The 8,660-nt window shown below is 41.1% G+C and overlaps 1 non-coding gene across 1 annotated transcript; it reads right to left on the bottom strand.

The window, feature by feature from the left end:
- Window positions 1-4,173: 4,173 nt before the first annotated feature.
- Window positions 4,174-4,246, bottom strand: TRNAR-UCG (transfer RNA arginine (anticodon UCG)). Its single transcript has one exon. It is a non-coding gene; the product is annotated as a tRNA-Arg (tRNA).
- Window positions 4,247-8,660: the final 4,414 nt, after the last annotated feature.

An 8,660-nucleotide genomic window follows, 5' to 3' on the forward strand; every position in this document is an offset into this window, starting at 1 on the left:
AAATTTATTTTATTGTTTTTTTTAATATTTCCACACTAACCTTTTAAATCCGTGGAACCCAAAACACACAGGAGGTAATGAGCCAGCCAGGAGTTGAACCTGGAGTCCTCTGATCCATAGTCAGATGCTTTATCCATTGTGCCACTAGCCCACTCATGCAGAGACTATTGTAGTTGTTGTTGTTAGGTGCCGCCGAGTTGATTTTGACTCATAGCAACCCTGCCTACAAGAGAACAAGACACTGCCAGGTTGTGCATCATCCTCACAGTCGTTATGCTTGAGCCCAATGTTGCAGTCACTGTGTCAATCCATCTCATCGAACATCTTCCTTTTTTTCTCTGACCCTCTACTCTACCAAGCATGAAGTCCTTCTCCAGGGACAGGTCCCTCCTTATAGCATGTCCAAAGTATGTGAGAGGGCTTGGGTCAGGAGCACCTTAGTCCTTAAAGTAACATCTTTGCTTTTTAACACTTTAAAGAGGCCTTTTGGAGCAGTTTTGCCCAATGCAATGATTTCCTAACTGCTGCTTCCATCAAGAAAGTGTTGATTGTGGATCCAAGTAAAATGAAATCCTTGACAACTTCAAGCTTTTCTCCATTTATCACAATGTTGCTTATTGGTCCAGTTGTGAGGATTTTTGTTTTCTTTATGTTGAGATATAATTCATACTGAAGGCTGTAGTCTTTGACCTGCATCAGTGAGTGCTTCAAGTCCTCTTCACCTTCCACAAACAAGGTTGTGTCATCTGTATATCGCAGGTTTTTATGAGCCTTCCTCCAAACCTGATGCTGTGTTCTTCTTGATATAGCCCAGCTGGATTATTTGCTTAGCATACAGATTGAATAAATATGGTGAAAGGATACAACCCTGACGCACTCCTTTTCTGACTTTAAACCTTGAAGAATTCCCTTGTTCTGTTCCAATGACTCCTTGGTCTCAGTACAGTTTCCTCACGAGCACAATGGATTGTTCAGGAATTCCCATTCTCCACAATGTGATTCATAATTTATTATGATTGATGAAGCCGAATGCTTTGCATAGTCAATAAAACACAGGTAACCCTTGAGGATACCAAAAAACAGGCATTGATAATACCCTGACCCAATTATTCCTCAAATGATAGATTGTTTATTGAAAAAAAAAAAAAGTGCCCAACTGGACAACATTTTACATCAGAGTCTCAGGCTTTGATAGCGGAAGAGTATTTGCTGCCCTCTCAGGCTGGTGACTAAGCTGGACCATCCAGACCGCCTCTGTCATTTCCCACTCATCTGGAACTCTGGCAAGTTCAGCTACAATACAGAATAATAATTAATGTCAATCACACCCATGAGGCCTAGTTAATGTTACCCATTGCAAAAATAGTTTGGACAAACTCTGTCCTTTGATTTAATAGGATAACTCCTGCCATTAACTCAGGTTCAGCTTAGAAAAAGTGCTTAGAAAAAGTGCTTTAGTTGCCCTTAAAGAGTTCAGACTAATTTTGGGTGTCCCTTGTTAATACCGGAAAACCTGGTGGTATAGTGGTTAACCAAAAGGTCATTAGTTCAAATCCACCAGGAGTTCCTTGGAAACTCTATGACGCAGTTCTACTCTGTCTTATCTGGTCGCAATGAGTCTGAATTGACTTGATGGCAGTGGGTTTGTTTTTTTTTTGGTTGTTAATGCTTTCACCACATGGCTTCATTTACCCTCAAGCTCCCTAGAATTCTTTCATTCTCTCTGATGTGGCCTGGGAACAAACAGTACCTTAATTTGCAGCACGTGTTTGTGTGACATGGCAATAGGACCTTGGAACTTCTTTTGATTTATGTATTGGCCTTTTGAAAGTAGGAAGAACGTTTAGGGCTCTTCTCTCCACAATCTGGGTTCCTGCTCAGGAGTTATCTATTTGTGCCAGATGCAGGAATTCTGGTTTCCGGAGACAAACCAGAAAATATTTACATCAGCAAGGATTTGGGTGGAAGCTAAGAATGTGAGGAGAATAAATATTTTAGAATGCACCAACAAATCTGTTTCTTCTAGACTAGTGCTATGATTCATCAGGCTAATCATTTAAATATTATCCCAAATGCTTGATCAAAATTAAATAAAGATAAAAATTTATTTTCAAGAAATAAATAATAAAGAAAACATCTTTTCGGTATTCTCTGTTTTCAGCCATGATCCGTTGGACATTGGCCATGATATCCCCTGTTCCACATCCTCTTCTGGATCCGGCTTGAATTTCTGGCAGTATCCTGCCCACATATTGCTGACGACTTTTGAATGATCTTCAGCAAAATTTTACTTGTGTGTGACATTAATGATATTGTCCAATAATTTCCATATTCTGTTGGATCACCTTTCTTTGGAATGGATACAAATGTGAATCTCTTCTAGTAGGTTGGATAGGTGGCTATCTTTCAAATATTTCGATTTAGGTGACATTGCATCCTAAATCAAGCCCTGCATCTATTATGCCTGTAGAAAAAGGAAGTGGTAGGATTGCTGTGTCATTCTAAAGGTGACTATGTGAAGCCCTTCTGTTAGCTTGGTTTTCTTCATTCAGTGAGAATTTGAACCCAAGAAGCCTCCAAACTGAAACAAAACAAGGTTCTATTGGTTCCTTTGACTTACTTTAGTCATCTAAAATAATTCCTTCCAGGGCAATGAGAAATCCATTGTTAGGTACTGGTAAAAGATCCAAGGGAAATTTTAATATTTTTAAAAGTAGCTTGCAATACAATACGGTAATTAGTGGGCAGAGATGGAGATGATGACATAAAAGTCAATGTTCCTAGTCCCGAGGATGACCCCAACGGACTTCTAGTCCATCGCCTTAACCACTTGACCACAACTAGAGATGCCCATAGTTTCTTTACAGTGTATTCTATGTTACCATATATCATCAAATCAATGCTATTTTTTAATTTTAAAAAGGACTTAATAATAATTGACAGTAACTAGTAACAACAACAATAGAAACTGTTTTTACTAACCAGGATGGAATCAAAGGCCATTCATTTATTTGTTTCCTTAATCCCTTTTAATCTAGACCAGCATCCCATCATTTTTTGTTTTTGCTTTGTTTTGACATTGACTTTAAAAAAAAAAAAAAAGTCTAAGCCAATTGTCTTCTGGATTAGTCTCAGTTTTTCCTCATGCAATGTTTTGATTTACTCCTCTATTTCCTGTACGTTGGAAGCCTAAAGGATTGGTTATATCGTTTTGATTAGTTGATTAGAGTCATGTTAAACATTTTTTGGCCTGACACTGTGTACTTTATACAGTACTCACTTAATATTGAGAGAGGCACTTGTCAGGATCTCCCAATGATAATGAAAATGAAGTGGTGCTCCCAGGGCTATCTGTGTTTTCCCTTTCCAACTGGCAAGTAATCTCTGGGATGGTAACTTTAGCACCATGCACATCTGCTATCTCCCAATAACCCTTTGCCTAGTCGCTTTAAGATCGCTAAAGCTGTTTGCCTAGGTCTATTATTTCTCTGGGGGGTGCAGATAGTGACTGTTCTAATTCTACCACTCTACATTTGTGAGAGGTCGCTCTTGTCAAGCTTGTTGCCTCCTTTCCTGCCTCACTCTCTCTGCGCCCCGCCCCCCCGCCCCCACAAGCCTTCCGGTCGGTAGAAAACTGGGAGCTCAGGTTGGTTGGCGCTAAAAGGCTTGGAATAGTTTGCACGGTCTTCTCAAGTGGACGGGAAGAACGTGACATTATGCAGATTGTAAGGTCTCCAGTGGTTCCCAAACTCGAGTGCGTTTTGGAATCACTTGGATAACTTTTTAAAACCCAGAGATTCTAATTCAGTAAATCAAGGGTGACGCGGAGCTGCGGGATGTACCGCCAAAGTTTGAGTTTCTAAGCAGCTCCCGGTGGCTGCTGCAGGTCCACCAACAAAATTTTTTTGAGTAGCGCTAACCGAGAGAATGGACAGGCTGTATAGTGGTAATGAGATATAAACAAAAGACCCTTGAGGGGAGAAAAAGAAACGAAAAGAAAGGGAAAGAATGTGGAGGGGAAATGCTGGGAGAATAAACTGAATCAGGGTGAAAATGAGTAAATTTCTTATTTCCGGCTTAATCAAGAAAAGGGAAGTATTGAAACAGAGCAGAACTGCAACTACGAACAAAATCCCCTGCGATTCTTGCAGTAGGAGTGCATTAACTTCCGACCAACCACGAAGGGATTCGAACCCTTAATCTTCTGATCCGAAGTCAGACGCCTTATCCATTAGGCCACGTGGTTCTCTAGCGTTAAAGTTGAAATCTTCTTAAAAAGGAAAATATTCTGTTTCTCTGCATTTGTGCTATCAATGTAATACATTAGGGAAAAAAATTATTCATCAAAAATATTGTAAAGTTACAATTACGTAATCACCAAGGAGAGGAATATAATGCTAAAATAATTGAAATATGGTGCTATTAATCTATGTTGTTGCTATTGTTAGGTGCCGTAGAGTCGGTTCCGACTCATAGCGACAACGGAACGGAACACTGCCCGTTCCGGCGCCATCCTTACAATCCTTGTTATGCTTGAGCTCATTGTTGCAGCCACTGTTTCAATCCACCTCGTTGAGGGTCTTCCTCTTTTCCGCTGACCCCGTACTCTGCCAAGCGTGATGTCCTTCTCCAGGGACTCATCCCTCCTGACAACATGTCCGAAGTACGTAAGACGCAATCTCGCCATCCTTACTTCTAAGGAGCATTCTGGTTATACTTCTTCTAAGACAGATTTTTTCGTTCTTTTGGCAGTCCATGGTATATTCAATATACTTCGCCAACACCACAATTCAAAGGCGTCAACTCTTCTTCGGTCTTCCTTATTCATTGTCCAGCTTTCACATGCATATGATGCCATTGAAAATACCATGCCTTGGGCCAGGCGCACCTTCGTCTTCAGGGTGACATCTTTGCTCTTCAACACTTTGAGGAGGTCCTTTGCAGCAGATTAGCCCAATGCAATGCGTCTTTGGATTTCTTGACTGTTGCTTCCATGGCTGTTGATTGTGGATCCAAGTAAAATGAAATCATTGATGACTTCAATCTTTTCTCCGTTTATCGTGATGTTGCTCATTGGACCAGTTGTGAGGATTTTTGTTTTCTTTATGTTGAGGTGTAATCCATACTGAAGGCTGTGGTCTTTGATGTTCGTTAGTAAGTGCTTCAAGTCCTCTTCACTTTCAGCAAGGAAGGTTGTGTCATCTGCATAACGCAGATTGTTGATGAGTCTTCCTCCAATTTTGATGCCCTGTTCTTCTTCATATAGTCCAGCTTCTCATATTATTTGTTCAGCATACAGATTAAATCGGTATGGTGAAAGAATACAACCCTGACGCACACCTTTCCTGACTTTAAACCAATCAGTATCCCCTTCTTCTGTCCCAACAACTGCCTCTTGATCTATGTAAAGGTTCCTCATGAGCACAATTAAGTGTTCTGGAATTCCCATTCTTCCCAGTGTTATCCATAGTTTGTTATGATCCACACAGTCAAATGCCTTTGCATAATCAATAAAAAACAGGTAAACATCCTTCTGGTATTCTCTGCTTTCAACCAGGATCCATCTGACATCAGCAATGATATCCCTGGTTCCACATCCTCTTCTGAATCCAGCCTGAATTTCTGGCAGTTCCCTGTCGATATACTGCTGCAGCTGCTTTTGAATGATCTTCAGCAGAATTTTGCTTGTGTGTGATATTAATGATATTGTCCTATAATTTCCACATTCAGTTGGATCACCTTTCTTGGGAATAGGCATAAATATGGATCTCTTCCAGTCAGTTGGCCAGGAAGCTGTCTTCCATATTTCTTGGCATAGACGAGTGAGCACCTCCAGCACTACATCTGTTTGTTGAAACATCTCAGTTGATATTCCATCAATTCCTGGAGCCTTGTTTTTCGACAATGCTGTCAGAGTAGCTTGGACTTCTTCCTTCAGTACCATCGATTCCTGATCATATGCCACCTCTTGAAACGGTTCAATATTGACTAATTCTTTTTGGTATAATGACTCTGTGTATTCCTTCCATCTTCTTTTGATGCTTCCAGCGTCATTTAATGTTTTCCCCATGGAATCCTTCACTATTGCAACTCGAGGCTTGAATTTTTTCTTCAGTTTTTTCAGCTTGAGAAGCGCCGAGTGTGATCTTCCCTTTTGGTTTTCCATCTCCAGCTCTTTGCACATGTCATTATAATACTTTATTTTGTCCTTCTCGAGAGGCCCTTTGAAATCTTCTGTTCAGTTCTTTTACTTCATCAATTCTTCCTTTTGCTTTAGCTGATCAATGTTCAAGATCAAGTTTCAGAGTCTCCTCTGATATCCATCTTGGTCTTTTCTGTCTTTCCTGTCTTTGCAGTGACCTCTTGCTTTCTTCATGGATGATGTCCTTGATGTCATTCCACAACTTGTCTGGTCTTCGGTCACTAGTGTTCAATGCATCCAATCTATTCTTGAGATGGTCTCTAAATTCAGGTGGGATATACTTAAGGTCATATATTGGCTCTTGTGGACTTGCTCTGATTTTCTTCATTTTCAGCTTGAACTTGCATATGAGCAATTGATGGTCTGTTCCACAGTCGGCCCTTGGCCTTGTTCTGACTGATGATATTGAGCTTTTCCATCATCTCTTTCCACAGATGTAGTCGATTTGATTTCTGTGTGTTCCATCTGCCAAGGTCCATGTACACAGTCGCCGTTTATGTTGGTGAAAGAAGGTATTTGCGATGAAGAAGTCTTTGGTCTTGCAAAATTCTATCATTCGATCTCCAGCATTGTTTCTATCACCAAGGCCATATTTTCCAACTACTGATCCTTCTTCTTTGTTTCCAACTTTTGCATTCCAATTGCCAGTAATTATCAATGCATCTTGATTGCATGTTTGATCAATTTCAGACTGCAGCAGCTGATAAAAATCTTCTATTTCTTCATCTTTAGCCCTAGTGGTTGGTGTGTAAATTTGAATAACAGTCGTATTAACTGCTCTTCCTTGTAGACGTATGGAAATTATCCTATCACTGGCAGCGTTGTACTTCAGGATAGATCTTGAAATGTTCTTTTTGACGATGAATGTAACACCATTCCTCTTCAAGTTGTCATTCCCAGCATAGTAGACTATATGATTGTCCAATTCAAAATGGCCAATACCAGTCTATTTCAGCTCACTAATGCCCAGGATATCGATGTTTATGTGTTCCATTTCATTTTCGAAGATTTCCAATTTTCCTAGATTCATACTTTGTACATTCTAGGTTCTGAATATTAATGGATGTTTTCAGCTGTTTCTTTTCATTTTGAGTCGTGCCACGTCAGCAAATGAAGGTCCCAAAAGCTTTACTCCATCCACATCATTAAGGTCGACTCTACTTTGAGGAGGCAGCTCTTCCCCAGTCATCTTTTGAGTGCCTTCCAACCTGGGGGGCTCATCTTCCAGCAGTATATCAGACAATGTTCTGCTGCTATTCATAAGGTTTTCACTGGCTAATGCTTTTCAGAAGTAGACTGCCGGGTCCTTCTTCCCAGTCTGTCTTAGTCTGGAAGCTCAGCTGAAACCTGTTCCCCATGGGTGACCCTGCTGGTATCTGAATACCAGTGGCATAGCTTCCAGCATCACAGCAACACGCAAGTCCCCACAGTACGACAAACTGACAGAGACGTGGGAGTATTAATCTATAGAATGCTTTAATTGATAGTGTGCTTTATCTTTGTATGGGGATTAGGGAGAAAGGCCATGCCAGGGAGGAAATGCTTGAGCTGAGAGCTGAAGAAGGAGAGGGGTTAAGCAGGCCAAGATGGAACCCCATTGCTTTACAGATCCAGGGAACCTCCACTCCCTTGCCTTCCAGGTAAAGACTGATTGTGTGTTAAACACAAAAACTTACTTTTTGTTACCCAGAAATCACACTCAAATAATTCTGAAATACAAATTCACATAGGACAAAAAGTTCGACATAGGAGATAGAAGCAACCAAGTTTTGTAATCTGGAAAGGCTATTGAGGAGTGAGAGCTGATTTGTCAGACCTGAGTAAGGAGATCCCTAAATCGGTAGTGGGAAAAGCAAAGAGGTAACCAGATTTTCACCACGGAACCCCCATCCCTATTTCCCATGCAACTGTCTCATTGTCTCAGGTATTGTCACCATTACCTTCATGTGGAAACTGCCCTTCCTCCATCCTGGAAGTTTATTGAGAGCGTGAAGTATGCCGTCTCTAGGCTGGAGCAGTGATTCTCAAACTCTTTCGTACAGCAAGATCACCTGGAGGGTTTGTTAAAACACAGATTTCTGGCCCTCAAGCCCAGAGTGTCAAATTCAGTAGGACTGGAATGTGGCTGACAATTTACATTTCTAACAAGTTACTTTTCAAAGCCCTGGCTTCCAGATCTTCACCAGCCCCGCGGAAGATGGAATCGTTTTCTACCACATACATAAAATAATAGTAATTAAAAAGCCCGTTAACACAGCCCTCAGTAAATGCTAGCGGTTTGTCTGGGGGTCATGTTGTAAACTGAACGTCACTTGCACACAGTAGAAACCGCAAGGCCCACGGATTCTTGCTGAGGAAGTGAGGGTTTTGGAAAGAGATGCCACCCACGCTAGGCTGTGAGGACAAGCCTCTTTTCACGAAATTGAAGATAAGGTCCGTGAGCGGCTAGGGAGGAGAG

The sequence above is a fragment of the Loxodonta africana genome, chromosome 1 (genome assembly GCF_030014295.1).
Source record: "Loxodonta africana isolate mLoxAfr1 chromosome 1, mLoxAfr1.hap2, whole genome shotgun sequence".
Taxonomy (NCBI): Eukaryota; Metazoa; Chordata; class Mammalia; order Proboscidea; family Elephantidae; genus Loxodonta; species Loxodonta africana.